Source organism: Bubalus kerabau, chromosome 10 (assembly GCF_029407905.1).
Source record: "Bubalus kerabau isolate K-KA32 ecotype Philippines breed swamp buffalo chromosome 10, PCC_UOA_SB_1v2, whole genome shotgun sequence".
Lineage (NCBI taxonomy): Eukaryota > Metazoa > Chordata > Mammalia > Artiodactyla > Bovidae > Bubalus > Bubalus kerabau.
In genome coordinates, this window is record NC_073633.1 from 83,742,651 (window position 1) to 83,760,803 (window position 18,153).

Below are 18,153 nucleotides of genomic sequence, written 5' to 3' on the forward strand. Positions count from 1 at the left end.
TCCTTGTTCGGGGAACTAAGATCCCACATGCTGTGTGGCATGCCCATAAAAAAATGCGATCTTATCATAATGTTTCTCACATTCTCAAAGATTCAACACTGTAATTTATAGGGGACCTAAATTATAAAAGACGACACTTTAGTGTAACCCTATTGATGAGATTCAAAGAGATTCACATTATACTAATTCCCCACTGTTGTTAAACATGGTATTTAGAGGTTTGGCTAATTATGGGATATGCATGCTTTGATATGAGTTCTATTTGTGGGTCCTATTTACTTCCCTTTCTCATATATTTCCTTTTTAGTATTTTTCAAGGCTTACCTATACTGTATCCTGTCCCTTAAGATTGGACTGCTCTGTGGGGTGATGAATGAATATCACCATCAGTATTAAATATTAATAATTAGAGGAATGAGAGATCAGCTTTTATATAATACTGAAAGCCAATCCTAATATAAATGCACCTTCCCTCATGGGTGTATCTTGTGCAATAGTAGCAGCAATATTAAAAATAATGCTCTAGTTTCACTTTGTTCAAACTTCAGTTGTTACTGTTTGCCTTCTAAATATAAGATACCTTAGAAGAGGGATCAGCAAACTTATTCTCTAGAGGAAGTAAATATTTAGAGATAATAAATAGTTTAGGCTTTGTGGGCTTTATAGTCTCTATCATAACTACTTAACTATGCTAGCCTGTCACAGAAGCTGCTATATGATGATATCAATAAATGGGCCCTGCTCTGCCCCCAATAAAACTTTATTTATGGATGCTAAAATTGGCTTTCTCATAATTTTCACGTATCATGAAGTATTACTCTTCTTTTGAGTTTTTTTAAATCATCTAAACATTTGAAGATTAACATTAGATGCAGGGCATGCAAAAAACAAGTGGCAGACAAGATTTGTCGCATTGGCTATGGTTAGCCAACCTCTATTTTAGAACATTCCTACCTACTGTGTACACGCCTGTGCTCTGTTATTCAAAAGCTTATAGTATGTAAGAGTATTCAGAGAATTTAAGTCAGAACATTTCAGAAGAATTTTCTGAGAATTTAATAAGAAAAAGGAGTTGCCCTATAGAAATGAACACTTGTTAGAATCAAATGTGTTGAGTGCCTACCATGTAGATACCAAGACTTTGACTTGGGCAGTTAGAAGAATGGACTTGCCATTTACTGAAATGGAGAAGACTGTGGAAAGAGTGGGTTTGAGGAGGAAGATCAGGAGTTTTACTTTGGTCATAGAAATTTCTAACTGCCTTTAGATATCCAAAGGGAGATGTTAAGCTGGCAGTTAGATACGTGCATCTGGAGTTGAGAGAAATCTGAGCTAGAGATACTATTTTCTTTAGAGTCATCAGCATCTTAATGGAATTAAAATTCATCACAACTGATGAGATCATCAAGGTATTTACTAATACTACTATTTATTTTATTACTACCCCTGCCTCCTTTCTCTACCACTTTAAAAGAGGTAGGTAGTTTCTAGTAACCTGTCCCCTCTGCTCACTCACAAAGGGTGGAAGGGATCCCATTGAACAGGAACTTGGCCTATACAGGAAGGACTGTTAGTTGGCCATCCTGAAATTTTGCCATGGTGTAAAGATGAGAGTGAATTTTCCTAAGTACCTCCTTGCTGGAAACTGTTTGCACTGGAGGTAAGTGTGAAAGGGGAGGTTGTGGGGATTGATGGGGTAAGGGCTTCCTAAACCTTTCCCAAACCTCAGGAGTGGCTTAGTTCTGAGGAAGGGAGAAGGTTCAGACTGATTCCTATTTCCCGGAACCAGTTTGCACAGCCCTAAATTTGACCTGCTTTCCTCAAACTGGGAGTCAGAAATCCCTTTTCTCTTCTGTTTTTCTGCTGCAGAAATTCCCAACATTCCCATTTTGTGGGCTCCAGAAAGGGGTAAGCGAAGACTTCAATCCCAGCTGACCATTTCCAGATTAATAATTTTTAGTGTTTTGATTTATTTTATCATCATAAAAAATGCTTGGACCCATTTATCCCATTTGTTTAATTTCCTTGTGGATTGTTATGTATCTATGTTCTAGGGTCATTTCGTACCCCTGGGCAATAGAGTTCAGATCCATCTGCTCTCTCCATTTATGTGCTATTTCTCTTGTGGATTCTCATGTGCAGCTTATTGATGACTCTTTCCTAGATGGAAGACACTCCATTCAGGAGACTGCTTCACTCTTAATCTCATCTTTTCCTGAATGGTGTTTTGTTCCCCTGCTGACAGCTTTTCACTACCCTACCCAACTGCTTCTGATGATCTGTCATCGCTTCTCTGCTGTTCTGTCTTCCTGTTGGACTGCCTTTGATTTTTTGTCTCTACTTTTTGCCCCCATTACTTATCTGCTGAATGATTTGCGTTCTTCACTCACTGGTGCTTTGTCCATCAGCAAATGGCCTGATACTACATATTCATCTGCTATTTTAGCATTTTTAGACTGCCCAACATTGTTTATCTGCTCTCCTACCATTCTCCTCTACTGTGGCCTTCCAAGTGCTGTGCTGTCTGTCTGCCTGATCTTGCCCTACCCAGTCTATGCCTGTAATATTATAAGTAGGTTCAGATTGTTTAACACTTCTGTTACCTATCTCCACTTGCCTTGAGCCACTAAGTTGGACTGCTGACTGAATATGCTTGACTACTGTTCTTCTCTACCTATTTGCTGCACATGGCTGCCCAGTTAGTTGACTTGAGACATTGCGTTTATCGCCTATGTACTCAGCCTTGCAACTTGCTGTTTGGTCCATATTGCCTCCTTTATACTTCTGTGCTAAATCTCTGGTGGTGTTCATCTGTTGTCTTGTAATCCTAATCAGATTTTATTTCCAAGAGAAGTGTTGCCTACTTATTGTCCAAACATATCTTAGCAATGTAAAATCCTTTACTATTAAAGTCCAGTCCAATTTACTCCTAAACTGACTTAAATTCACTGCCACCATCCTTTCTGCTTTTTTATACAACTCTACATTCTTCCTTCTATTTAGGAATATATTTTTCTTTCTAAATCATTTATCATCTTTGTTTCAGTTGCCTTTTCATATCACATACTATGTGCTTTTTGTTCCTTGTATGTGGGATCTATCAGTAATTTTCCATATATTAAATTTGTTTTCTAATTTGTTTTCCCTGATTTTTTCAGGGCTTCATGAGGATAAATTGCTCCTATTACTTTTATCCTTTCTAGTTAAGACCAGAATGATTTTTTGAAACTTTCAAGTATCATCTCTAAAAATAATAAATTTAATTGTCTTATAGTTCTCTGTAGGTAAGATTAAAGTAACTTTCCACTCTGCTCCATTTTTTCCTGAGAATATCATTTCTCTGCCACTCCATAATTTATGTACTATCATTTAGAGAACCTTTTGATGTATTTATCTTTTCCTCCTAAATTTTAGATTATTTTTTCTTGTGTGTAGGTAAACTTTTAAATTGATATTAGTATTTGGCATCTAGAAAAAATTGAAATAAAAATTATCTGCATGTAAAGCTTATTGTCTTATTCCTTTATATTTAAATGAATGACAAGATCAGACAAGAAGTAGGGAAGAATTGTGAAATTTTCAGCTTCAGGAATCTAAGGAGATTAAACTGGGGAGTGTTTACATGCGTGCATGTGTGTGTATGTAGACTTGAAGTGTTCTATGTACATCTGTATCCACATCACTGTGCATGAAGTGCAGAAAATGCTGAGTATCCATATTAAATTTTATTTTATTTTCAAAAAATGAGAGGGAAAAGGAATAGGGGAAAGCTAAAAAGAGAGTGATAAACAGGGAATAGAGAAAAAGGTATGCATAGTTGGTTCTTTTCTCCTTTTTCTTTTCTTTTAGTAATAAAGGTAATTTAGTAATAAAGGTAATTTATTTAGTAATTTATTTAGTAATTTAGTAATAAAGGTAATTTAGTAATAAAGGTAATTTTTTTAATGTATAAAATACGCACAACATAAAATTTACTATTTTAATCATTTTTAAGTGTACAATTCAGTGGCATTAAATACTTTCACTCTTCTGTATAGCCATCACCACTATAGATTTCTAGAACTTTTTCAAAATCCCAGATAGAAACTCTGTACATTAAACATTCCTTCTTTCCACAACCCTGGTAACCTCTATTTTACTTTCTGTCTCTGAATTTGCACATTCTAGGTACCTCATAAAAGTGGAATCATAAAATTTTTCTCTTTCTCTATATGACTTATTTCACTTAGCATAATATTTTCAGGTTCATTCATGTTGTAGCATATATCACACATTCATTCATTTTTAAAGAATATTCCATTGTGTATATATACAATAGTTTATCTCTTCATCTGCCGAGGGATACTTGAGTTGTTTTCATCTTTTGACTATTAATACTGCTATGAACATTGTTGTGCAAGTACCTTTTTTCTTTCCATCCTTTTGGGTATTTACTTAGAAGTGAATTCAGTAGTATTTAATACTTTTGTCTAAGAAGAAATTAAATTAGTAGCAAAGACATCAGGGAAACTACATCATTTACATGATACAACATTAGTATGATAACAAGTCCAAGATACTTTATTAGGAGTAGAAGAAATTATAAACTTTTAGAAAGGCCATAGAAGACCAAGTGAGATTTAGAAGACCCTCTATTGTAAGAATAAAAGGGAGAAAAAATTGAAATAACACAAATGTTGGAGGTTTGAGGAAAGCAAAAGTGATTCTGGAGAAGGTTGAACTTAAAAAATATTTGAAATGAAATAATGAAGACTTAAAAGAAGAGAAGAGATAAGTGTTTGAAAGGCAAGGTTTAAAGTTAATGGAACTGAGATGAGGCATCCAGGTTATATTTATAGGAACCAGTAATAGGAACAGGAATTCAGTTCCATTCAGCCACTCAGTCATGTCCAGTTCTTTGTGTCCGCATGGAGTGCAGCATGCCAGGCTTGCCTGTCCATCACCAACTCCCAGAGCTTGCTCAAACTCACGTCCATCAAGTCGGTGATGCCATGCAGCCATCTCATCCTCTGTCATCCCCTTCTCCTCCTGCCTTCAGTCTTTCCTAGCATCAGGGTCTTTTCAAATGAGTCAGTTCTTCGTATCAGGTGGCCAAAATATTGGTGCTTCAGCTTCAGCATCAGTCCTTCCAATGAATATTGAGGACTGATTTCCTTTAGGATGGACTGGTTGGATCTCCTTGCAGTCCAAGGGAATCTCAAGAGTCTTCTCCAAGACTACAGTTCAAAAGCATCAATTAATTCTTCAGCACTCAGTTTCTTTACATCCAGCTCTAACATCCAAATATGACTACTGGAAAAACCATAGACAACTAGACAGACCTTTGTTGGCAGAGTAATGTCTATGCTTCTTGATATGCTGTCTAGATTTGTCATAGCTTTTCTTCCACGGAGCAAACGTCTTTTAATTTCATTTCAATTTATTGGTCTTCAATTTGAATACCTAGCTTTCTACCTAAATTGAACTCTGCATCATAGTGTCTTAGACCTTAATGGAGTTACAAAGATTGGAAAGGATTGTTCTTTGTCATCAAGGGGTTTAAAACTAGAGTAGTTAAAAATGCGCTAATAATGTGTTTAAGAAAAAATACTTTCAGTCCTTTAAGTGATAATGTTTTCCCTTGTTAACTCAATAAATTTTGGGTGATTTTAGCCAAGATTCCTCATCTAAATTATCAAACACAGAAAATGATTTGAGTGGCTGTTGTCTCAGTTCTCTCAAGGGTGGTGTGTAAACTGTACTATTTTATATGAATAAAAGAGAAATTAATTCAGTACATCTAACAATTCTCTCAGAATCTATTGAAAAAGGCTTAACTCTGTGCCAGTTAGGTGTCTGTAACACAAAATCCTTGCTCTCAAGGAACTTACTTTCCAAAAGAGGGAAAAAGGCATTTGGCAAAACATGCACTTCTAATATCATCCACAAATTTTTGTTATTTTCTTCTAATTATTCAGGGAAAATGTTCAAAGTCAGAGTGATTGCTTATGAGGGAATGCTTTTGCCTCTTACAAGCATTATTGATTCAGGATTAAGAATGTCTCTATTTAATATCTTGTCACATCTAAAGGATTCTGGTAATAGTTTAAATGCCAATAAGAATCTCTTTAATTTTAAAACCTAGGGCCTTCAGTGACAGATTAGTGATTTGGTAGCTGTTAATATACAGGGTTACCTCAAACCAAGTTTATTGGTTTTATAGTGAAAGAATAGAGAATGACTAGATAAATAGATAATTAGTGTTCAAGAGGTTGTTCTTGAATTAATTGCAAGAACAATGAGGCATTACCCCCACACATTCCAAGATACAACTATATACTAACACAGAAAATGTTTGTTAATTTAATTTATTCTCACTGTCAACTAAAGCTCACTTGAATTCTGGGTGTCAGGAATTTCAGTTGATATTCATGGTTTTCTTTATGGATTTGATTAGTCATTTGAACTTGGAATTTATTTGTCCTTCCTAACTTGATATGTGCCTTCAAACTTGAGAGCAATTACTTTCTTTCCTATTGGTCAGTACTTCAGTGATTCCTTTAAAGTAATCTCTTTAAAGTGCTACATTTAAGATAAGTTTTAGTAACCTGTTTTTTCTCCCAACACCTGATGTCCTACTAAAGTTATTTATTTTGACAATACGGCTATGGGAATATCAAAGTTTCACATGTCAGGAGAAAAGCAGTAAAATAGAAATAACATCCAGATTTAACTTTTTTTTTTTTAACAATGATGAACAATTTTAAAAGATTCTGCTTTACTTGTATTCATTCTGAAAAATATATTTAGTGAAAAAAATAGATATTTTAAAGTGTAAGATCTGGAATAAAGGAAAATATGACTAAATCATTTTATTCAGATTGTTTTATTAGTAATAAATATACTTTTTTCTTGTGACATCTGAAATTCTGTTTTTATTTTGAGAAAGCTTCAACTGGAAATAAAGTTGTATAATATATTTCTTTGGTAAAGGTTAACCTGAAAAGGCAATATTTCTGTCATACCTTTATTGGACTTCAAGTTCTTTTTATATTTAATAAGAAGATCTAAATGTCTTTGCAATCAGGAGACTTTTTGTAGGCAACATCTCCTAACAAGCAAGTTGTCATATAATTTTTCTTTTTCTTATTTTTCCTTTCTCTCTCGAAGAACAGTAGATTATATTCAATACCTTGCAAAGGAAAATGTAGCTTCCTTATGCAAGCATTCTGTGGAGGAAGTTTCACTCCTTCAGTTTTGAATACCAGCAATGACAATAGCAGGTGCTAATAACCAGTCTCTGAAACCCTTTTTCTCTTTTTCTCCCCTTGTCTCCTACATCAAGTATTTCTTGTCTTGCTGACAAGCACTAACACAATACATGCGTAGCACAGAAGATCTAGTGAAGTGAAAGAGAACATTAAGCAAAGTCAGTTGCCTCAGATACAGAAACTGTTTGGTGCAAAGCTTCTTCATGTATATTTCAGTTCAGTTCAGTTCAGTCACTCAGTCATGTCCAACTCTTTGTGACCCCATGAATCGCAGCACGCCAGGCCTCCCTGTCCATCACCAGCTCCTGGAGTTCACCCAAACTCATGTGCATCAAGTCAGTGATGCCATCCAGCCATCTTATCCTCTGTCGTCCCCTTCTCCTCCCACCCCCAATCCCTCCCAGCATTAAGGTCTTTTCCAATAAGTCAACTCTTCTCATGTGGTGGCCAAAGTATTGGAGTTTCAGCCTCAGCATCAGTCCTTCCAATGAACACCCAGGACTGGTCTCCTTTAGGATGGACTGGTTGGATCTCTTTGCAGTCCAAGGGACTCACAAGAGTCTTCTCAGCACCACAGTTCATGTATGTTTAATAGTATGTAATTCCATAAACATCAAAATCAATACCTGAAAAGTTCACTGGTTAGATATATCAGGTATATGGATATCTATAAAATACAAACCACTGAAGACTTTGTATTTCTTTCTGAATGCTTTTAGATTTCTTGTAATATTTAGTATTTATGAAGAAATAGAAATTATTTTCCATCAGCAGCATAAAAACATTTTAGAAGTTCAGGAATCAATTTTTCTTTGGTTTATTCATAACCATATTACAATAATAGATGTTTTATTACTGTGCATTCAGAGGTAATTACCGGGGTCCAGCCCCAGTAGGATCCAGGGATTCCCTCAAGAGGATGGCGTCGGTGATAAGGAAGGTAAAAGGGGAGAGAAAGAGGCTTGATCTTCCTTGATTTACACAGAAAGCTAATAAAGCTCCTGACTCGGAACTTGCTCTGTTCACAGAGGCCGCAGGCGCCCTCTCGGTGGGGTGAGGACGCAGGACACCCTCTCCCTGGTGAAGATGCAGGACGCCTTCCCAATTGGGTCTTAGAAGCCCAGGCAAAAAAGTGTACTCAGAGAGCCCCTGTATTCCAAGTAGTCATCCTGAAAGAAGAACAGAGAGAGAAAAGGAGAGTAAAGGAAAAAAGAATGACACGGGGAGACCAAGCTCTGATGAAGCCAGGTCCGTAGCTTTATTTTCAAAAGGAGCTTTTATACCTTAAGTTGTACATAGAGGATAATAGGGGGTGCAGAGTCATGCAAAGTCAGCAGTCCTTGACCCGTATCGAGACCAGGCTTTCTTTTCTGCAAACTTATCGTATACAAAGGCTTTAGGTGATTTACATCATCTTCTGGCCAGGAGGCCTGTTAACATTTTATGACTCTTTGTTCTGTTAAAGGTTAGTTAACCAGAAAACTTATTTTCTCTAAACGTAATTTTTCTAGTTTGGTGCTACACTCCGAAAGCACTAGATAAAGTTGCATTCCTATAGGGCAAAGGTGCAGTGGACTGTAGCAAGGAAAGAATTTATTACCTCAAGGGTCTAAAGTTGTTAACACCAAGGCCACTACTTATTTTTTCTATATACCAACTATATTAATTAATATACTCCCAGGGATGCAGTGGGTAAGGGATATGGAAACTTGGCAGCAAGCATTGGCTCAACAATGAAATCCTTCACCAGTTCTATTCTAATAATTCTTAACTCCTCAAAAGGCTCTGTATTATTTGAATATCTTAAGCTTCCCATGCCTCTCGCGGTTGAGAGGCTGTAAACAATCATATGCATAGCTGTGGGAGTCCAGATAAACCTGTCAGGCAAGTTAGAAAGCCGTCTGAGGGGTTTGGATTGAAACACTCCTATTGTGCCCAGGAGGCTTATTAACTAGAGCTCTAAGTTGATTTCCTTCAGAGAAAAGTGGTCAGGGATAACCCCCCGTTAATTTCATAGGAGTTGGTGAAAGTTGTAAAATAGTAAAACAAACAGATTCTGGTTTTGGGGTAGATGCTCAAGCAGGTCCAGGGGGTCCCTCGAGTCCTGATTCGCCTTGCCCCACAGGCCTCTCCCATATGACCTTGTCATGGGTGGGATCTCCCCTGCTGGCTCCCGGCATGTAATAATCTCATTATAGAGATTTTGCACAAATGTTCTAAAAGAAAATATTTCTTACAAGTTAAATTCTTTTCTCATTCCCCAACTGGATGCCCTCTGGTCAAAATTAAGATCAATCTTAAAAGAAGGGTAGAATGTAAAAGCCTTTTTAGATGTCCTATTTCTCATGATGATTAGTAACTGAAAAGAAAACTTAAGACCATCTGTAGAAAGCTCTTATTTTATTTACAGAAAGCCTGTCTTCAAATTTCATAGTTCCTGGTTTGTGTTAGAATATTTAGGACCATAGCATTTTGCATATTCAGTTCAGTTCAGTTCAGTCGCTCAGTCGTGTCCAACTCTTTGTGACCCCATGAATTGCAGCACACCAGGCCTCCCTGTCCATCACCAACTCCTGGAATTAACTCAGACTCATGTCCATCAAGTCAGTGATGCCTTCCAGCCATCTCATCCTCTGTCGTCCCCTTCTCCTCCTACCCCCAATCCCTCCCAGCATCAAAAAGTCTTTTCCAACGAGTCAACTCTTCACATGAGGTGGCCAAACTATTGGAGTTTCAGCTTTAGCATCAGTCCTTCCAATGAACATCCAGGACTGATCTCCTTTAGAATGGATATTTTGCATATTACAGGTGTTTAATAAGAGCATAAAATGGTGACTTTTTAATTAAGTTTTTATTGTTTAGTTGCTAAGTCTTGTCTGACTCTTAGCAACCCCGTGGACTGTAGCCCACCAGGCTCTTCTGTCCATGAGACTTCCCAGGCAAAAATACTGGAGTAGATTGCCATTTCCTTCTCCAGGGGATCATCCCGACCCCAGGATCACACCTGTGTCTCCTGGATTGCAGGCAGATCCAGGCTGAACCACCAAGGAAGCTTAATATAAAGATGAGATTTTAACTGAAAAAATAATATGGTTATTTAAGATTAGGAAAAAGCAAATGTTTTTATGCTTAAATGCTTTTTATTAATAGCTTTAATTTTTTTCTGAATATAGATTTCTAAATATATTTTGATTTGGTACTTTGAAATACCTTCCCACTGTGGAAAAACTTGGCCCAGTAAAAGAACATACCCTCTGAGGCATATCCTATCAAAGGACATATAAATTCCCCAAGCACAAGTAAGGCAGCAAAACCATCAATGAATAGGTGGAGTGAAAAGATGACTGCTAGAACTGTCAAATACAAAATGTAAGAGAAGACTCAGGTAACCATTCTTGTTTGTTGCTCATATTAGGGGAATTTGTTTAGGACAAATACTAAACCAGAAAGGACACAGACACAGCAGAAGTATATCAGACTGTCCCTGGAGATCCAGGGTTCACTAGGGGATGATGAAATACCCGAAGAACAAAGACATACTTGCAAAGATAAAAATATAACAAGAGACCATCATTTATGAATTAGCAAAGGGGAGAAAATGGGATTCTTAGAAATAAGAAAATAAAAGTTAAAAATTTTACATCTGAGGACAGATAAAACAGCAGATTGGAGCAGTAGAAGAGAGAATTAGCATACTGAAATATGTACCTGAGGAAATTATCTCATATCAGAACTATCACATAGAGAGATGATATAATGGGAAAAATAGAGAAATAGGGCATGGAGAGTGAAATGAAAGGTCCAAAATATATCAAAACCCCCCAAAGGAGAGAATGGAGGAAAGACCATGATTTAAAGAAATGATGGCTGTAAATTTATAGAACTGATGAAAAAAACATGAATCTACAGATCCTGAAGATACAATGTATCTCAAGAAGAATAAATGAAATAAATCGATGCCTAACCACGTAAAAGTAAAACTTTAGAAACAAAACAATCTTAAAACTAGCCAGAGAGAAAGGACAGATCACTTACATAGGAATGACAGCAGGCTTTTAAACAGAATTGGAATAAAGCAGATAATAGAATATATCTTAAAAGTATTAATAAGTTATATTGGAAATTATTTTATACAGGTTTTCATTTTGTGACATATATGTGTGAAGTGTCTATTTTGAGGTTCACTTGTTCTTAATAAACTTGTTCTAAAATTTAGATAGAGAACAGGTAGGCACTTAATAAAGCATATATGTGGGCTAAAATGAACATCAAAGTAGCACTGAAAGAAGCAGTGTTGTACTGGCCAACCCAATACATGAGCAGCTTCAGGAGTATATATGTGTGTATTTTTGTGTATGTTGTCTACATGTTGGTAGAAATGGTTCTATCTACTCATTCTTGATTAGGTGATGGGATTTGCTTAGTGCCAGTCTCAGCTGGTAAAGAATCTGCCTGCAATGCGGGAGACCTGGGTTCGATCCCTGAGTTGGAAGATGGCCTGGAGAAGGGAAAGGTTACCCACTCCAGTATTCTGGCCTGGAAAAGGGAAAGGCTACCCACTCCAGTATTCTGGCCTGGAAAGTTCCATGGACTGTATAGTCCCTGGGGTTGTAAAGAGTCAGACACGACTGAGCGACTTTCACTTCACTTCATTTCAGTAGGTAGAACTAACTTCTTCCTTCCTATTCCGACCAGCTGCCCTAATTAAGTCAACTATTCAGTTGCCTATAACCCTAACCTTAAGAACTCAACTCTAGTCCTGAGACATGTACTTGTGTGTATACATGCATATACATTATCCTCAGTTTTATGAAGTGTTTTTATTTAAGGATAGACTCTATTTTGACTTCTAAATCTCAGACTTGAAGGAAATATAGGTGGTTTTTGGATAGTTAACTACGTTATTCTAAGTACCATAGTCTGGATGATCTGAAAAAATTGGGGGATCTTCACAGCTTAAACTAAAGATCCTGATTCTACGATGTCAGCCCAAAGTTCCATACCAAAAAAAATGTATATGTGTGTATGTATATACCTGTGTTTGTACACAAGGGTACACTCACATGTAAATTATGATTCCTTGGGGGAATCTCATAATTATAGGATAAAATATTTTATGTTTCAAATTATGGGTGGATATAAAAGCTATTATTTACCTTTTTAAGAACTTTTTATTTTTATGATCTTTTTTTCCATTTCTATGGTTTTGCTTTTTCATTTGCATAGGATAGCTGCACCTCTTTTTAGAACAGTTTTTCAAAATTGGGCCTCTCATTATTTTTAAGTGCTTTGTTAAGAGATTTTTTTTTTTTCGATTATAATAAAGGTAAATATTTTCGTCTAACATATCAATTTTATTTAATAAATAATGTCTTCCAGGTTGTAACTCACTGAATTATTTATTTCTCATTCTTTCTTTTTTGAGACTTTTGTAAATTTTTCTGCTATAAAGTATAATTGTTTGTGTTAAGTGATTATGATAAATATTAGAAGTAGAGCATTAATTTGAGTTTAGTCAAATGTTGCCTCTTTGTGTTCCATTATTTTACAGCATCCTGGATCTTAGTCCATCCTGACCTCTTGTCAGGCTGATGTTGCCTTTACAGCCTTAATTTGTAATTTATGGTTGTTATGGAAATTAAAAAAAATTATATTTATTTGTTTGGCTTATCAGTTTGAACAATTTATTTACCACAGGTAGTTATGGATACTTACATTTTTCCATCTTGCTTAAGTATATAATTACATTGCTGTTTTTTGTTGGCCTTTGGGTGAAAACATAAATGCAGAAGGTTCTGTTAGTTCTTCTTTCTTCAAAATACATCTAAAATCTTCTCACATTCTTTTCCCAATTTACTTTGGAGGTTTTATGGTAATGTCCAAGGCTATATTCCTGGTAATTGGTATCTCTAAAACTGCTGTTTCTTGATAAATCTTCATTAAGTTTTCAAGATTATTGCTGGCATATTGCATTCTTAATACATCTTCTGGTAATTCACACACATTCGAAAACAAACATGCCCATAACTTCTATACTGCTTCTGAGAGAGCTGTTCAATTTTCACACTTTCTTTGACTGTAGTGCATAATAGCAACTTGCACAACATAGGTGACGTTAGATTTGTGTTTTAGTACAAATCTCAGTATTCAACATTTGTTAAGCACTTGCTACATGTTAGGAATGGTGCTATGCATTTTTATATTCTGTAGCATTTAAACAAAGTACAGAGATCCTTCCTCTGTCTGTATAGGGTATAGTGCTTTTTAAACTGAAAGCACATAGCGATTAGATTTAATGGATTAATTTCAGAATTGGAGTCTACAAGCTTAAGTTTTATTGATTTACTGGCTTTGCATTATTCATTAAATTTATTAGTGGGTCTGTTTCTTCACTTACAAAAAGATAATAAAGTATCTCTTCTGTATTACGTAGTATAGGAATCTGTTAAGTATTTAAATAGAGAATATCTATAGATGTTTTGTAAGAAAGGCATCATAAATAAAACCTTCTGATGTGAATATTTCTCCTATTATTGAATTATGTTGCTTAGTAATAGTATTCCTTTTTATGTTTTCAGTGTAGTAAGAGAAATAAGAGCTTTTACATGGCATTATAAATTTATGTTGTATTAATATATAATGTTAACTATCATACTAGCATTAAAATATTATGACACCCTTTTAGTTAACTAAAAATTGCTTTATTGTGTTAACACTTTAGTTTTATAAGAAGGATAACAAATATGATTGCCCCTTTTTACAAATGGAAAGCTGAGAAAGAGAGATAAATTTCTGGAAGCATAGGAACAAAAGCTGGTATTTGTTTAATATGTGAATAATGGAAGACGATTAGGTTATAGAATGAATAAAAGGCCTAATCATAAAGTGAGAGGTTATTAGGTTTAAAATGAATCTTTAGATGAGCAAAACTATAAGAAAACAAGTTATTTAATTCAAGCTACAGCATGTCCTGGGCTTCCCAGGTGGTGCTAGTGGTAAAGAACCCTCCTGCCAATGCATGAGGCATTAAGAGATGCAGGTTTGACTCCTAGGTTAGGAAGATCCCCTGGATGAGATCATGGCAATCCACTCCAGTATTCTTGCGTAGAGAATCCCATGGACAGAGAAGTTTGGCAGGGTACAGTCCATAAGGTCGTAAAGAGTAGGACATAACTGATGAGACTTGGCATGCACGCATGCACACCATGTCATAGTCTCCAGATATATATGGATGTAGATTTTTCTCCCATCTTTACTATTGGACTTCTTCTAAGTTAAGGTTATCTCAGTACAGTAGCGGTATTGGGTTTCTTTGCTTTTAAGAAGCACTGTACTCATTTTCGTATTTCCCAATTGGCCTGTAATTTTAAAACTGAGGGTGGTATGAGAAGACAAAATAGAACACCTTATAATAATATTTAAAATAAGAATGAGCTATTTTTTGATTTTTCTCTTTTCTTAACAGTTCTTCCACTTATTCTGCTTCCTTTACCTCACTCATTTTTTTCTTTCGCTCCCTTTTTCACAAGTGCCTATTTTGGTAAAAATCTAGTTTTGTTGAAAAAGAACTTCAGATGTGATAATTACATGTTTCTAATGTGGATGCTTTCTAAAGAATCCACCAGTGAGAATTATTGTATCTTTAGGCAAAGAGCAAAGTTTTAATTTTTCTAAAATCAGTTGTTAGTGAGTCATTTGCAAATAGTACTTATGAGCCTAAAGTAGGAGCTTATTTCTTTTATTCTGACCTAAGATTTTTGAGCACAGCTTAACTTATATTGTTATATGACCATTAAAAACACTGCTGTGAGGAAACTTAATAATTATGTATGATCATTAATAAAGTGGAAATCCAATCTGTAGACTTTTTAGGTAGCTTTTTTATGTAGCTTCTGTTATGTTTCTACTTATATTATATACCACTAATAACATTAAAAATAACAGAATTCCAGAGTAGTTGGAATAAAGAGGCTGGGTTATGTATTCCCCAGTTAACTGACCAGACAACAGCCTTTCAGTGAAATTTCAAACTGGATCATCTTTCTACTTCATCTTTCTTCACATTTGAGAAACAGGGTATTTTTCCATATCTATATATCAACCTTTGAAGAGCATGAATTAATAATATTTTGTTCTCTATAGATTAAAAGACGTAACCAACAACTTACAATAAAGATGAACTTTATTGTTTTTCACATAATGCCAAAAATGAATAAATGTGCAATGCATATATAAAAATGTGAATAATCTGTAGAAATACCACTATTTTCTCACATTTTCCTGTAATGAGATAAAAAGTAGTGCAATTTGTAGACTACTTATTAGACTATAAAGATAAATGCTATTCTTGTGAAAAATCTCTTACAAAAAATAGTTCACTCATTTGAGTTACCTTATTTATTTGTTTGATAATTTGACTATCAAATTATTAATATTTAGGTAAATGAGACAAATAATGTGAAAAAGTACTCACTGAGTAAGGAAAGTACTCAATAAGTACCCACTAAGGAGTACTTCGGAGAAGGCAATGGCAACCCACTCCAGTGCTCTTGCCTGGAAAATCCCATGGACGGAGGAGCCTGGTAGGCTGCAGTCCATGGGGTCGCTGGGGGTCGGACATGACTGAGCGACTTCACTTTTACTTTTCACTTTCATGCATTGGAGAAGGAAATGGCAACCCACTCCAGTGTGCTTGCCTGGAGAATCCCAGGGACGGGAGAGCCTGGTGGGCTGCCGTCTATGGGGTCGCACAGAGTCAGACACGACTGAAGCGACTTAGCAGCAGCAGCAAGGAGTACTTACTTCTGTACATGTACTCAACTTGGTTCTTTAACAAGGGTTGGGATCTAAATGTTAACAAATGGGGTAAGAGTTTTCATAAAGTACTTAGAAATCTTTTAATCACCCCCGATATATTTGTACAGCTAACATTATAATAAATCCTATGGTTGAGCTAGATAAATTGGTTGGCTTGCTTTAGGGCCATGTTATACAAGAGATGTGTCCAATTGCTCAGGCATGTCCGACTCCTTGCAACCCCCTGGACTGTAGCCTTCCAGGCTCCTCTGCCCTGGGATTTCCCGTTCAAGAATACTCAAGTGGGTTACCATTTCATCCTCCAGGGGATTTTCCCAACCCAGGGATCAAACTTGCGTCTCCTCTGCAGATTCTTAACCACAGTGCCACCTGGGATGCCATGTACAAAAATACTTATCTTTAAACACTAAAATCTTAACTAGCAGGTGTTATGTTAACTCGGTGGTGCTTATGGGAACTGAGGTGAACACTGGAAACAAGAGACTCTTCACTCAGCATCTCATGCTTGTTGTAAAGTACATGTTCATTGAACAGACTGGAAGATAAATTTGCCTGTGGTACTTAGATTTTTATTTTACCATCTCCTTTGATTTTTTCAGTATAACCAGATCTTACTTAAGTATTGTATAGCTTTAACTGAAAAACATAATGGAGTATCTCCATTTTGAAAAGTTTTCTGCTTCTTCTAGGAGTGGAAAAAGACTAAGAAATAGTCTTAGAATAGTAAATATCTAAGAAAGCTAAAGCTCCAAAAAGAAATACATTACAAATAGGTATATATCTCCTAAGTAAAACTGGAATAACTATTAATATTTTCATTACTTGGTTGCAGCTTCTCCTTTGTGGCAATAGTCTTTAAGCATTTGGTCAAATTGTTGATTCACTGATATGTTGTGATTGGTTGAAAGATGTTTGTAATTAGTAATATAAAATTAATGAAATATGTAAATGAGTGTCTTCAGTTAATTAAAATAGAAATTGCCTTTATAATAATGTGACTTGTACTTCCACTGTGCTTCTTAATTGAGGGGAGAAAAGAGTAAATTTATATTTGTGTTCCTTGAACATCCCTAAGAGTCCTCTATGTAAATTTTATTCATCCCTTGTGGCTCAGACGGTAAAGCGTCTGCCTATAGTGCAGGAGACCCAGGTTCGATCCCTGGGTCGGGACGGTCCCTGGAGAAGGAAATGGCAACCCACTCCAGTACTCTTGCCTGGAAAATCCCATGGATGGAGAAGCGTGGTATGCTATAGTCCATGGGGTTGCAAAGAGTCAGACACTCCTGAATGACTTCACTTGGATATAGTCCTGAGGGAAAAATATATTAAAAATAACTTCTCTGTACCCTGGGATACTTATAGGGACAAGATATGGATTGTTTATTATAACCATTTTTTACAGTGTAAAATAAAATTTATGTAGTTGGCTGGCATTAGTGAATAGAGTCAGGCAAGTTTAATTAGTTGGCATTAAACTGCGTATTTTTATCTAATTTATCTCCTCACTAAGGTCTATATTTTGCTCTGATGAAGGATCATTAAATTTATTTCAGTCTGTTTTACAAAATTGAATATAAGGTGATTATGAATATTACAGCAAGTTGTGCACATTATCATTAATCTATCTCATTTCTCCTGTCTGCAGTGTGTTTTTCAAAGTATAGTCCTCTGACCAGGATCACAAACATAACCTGGAAACTTGTTAGAAATGAAAATGTTGAGACCCCGACTATACGTTCTGGATCAAAATCCCTGGGCATGGCCCAGCAGTCATTGTGTAGCAAGGTTTCTGTGGGATCCTGGCGCACACTCAAGTTTGGGAACCACTGCTGTAATCATATTCCACCTGGAGAGCTTAGCAAGTTTAATAGTGTTTCAAAGATAGTCTTTGTTATTTAAAATTGTGTATTTAGCAGAAGACTCTGTAGTAATTGTTAGGAAATTGTATGCTTAAGTAACAATTATGTAAATATTTATGTACAAAGTATACCTAATTAACTAAAGTATGTCTGTAAAAATAAAAGCACTCTACTGTGTGATTTTTTACTACCACCATACATACAAGGAATTTCTACACATTTACATT

General features: G+C 35.8%; 1 protein-coding gene across 8 annotated transcripts in view; it reads left to right on the plus strand.

Annotated features, from left to right (window-relative positions):
• Nucleotides 1-18,153, plus strand: part of GPHN (gephyrin) — a 526,998-nt gene that overhangs the window by 243,435 nt on the left and 265,410 nt on the right. The window lies entirely within an intron of this gene.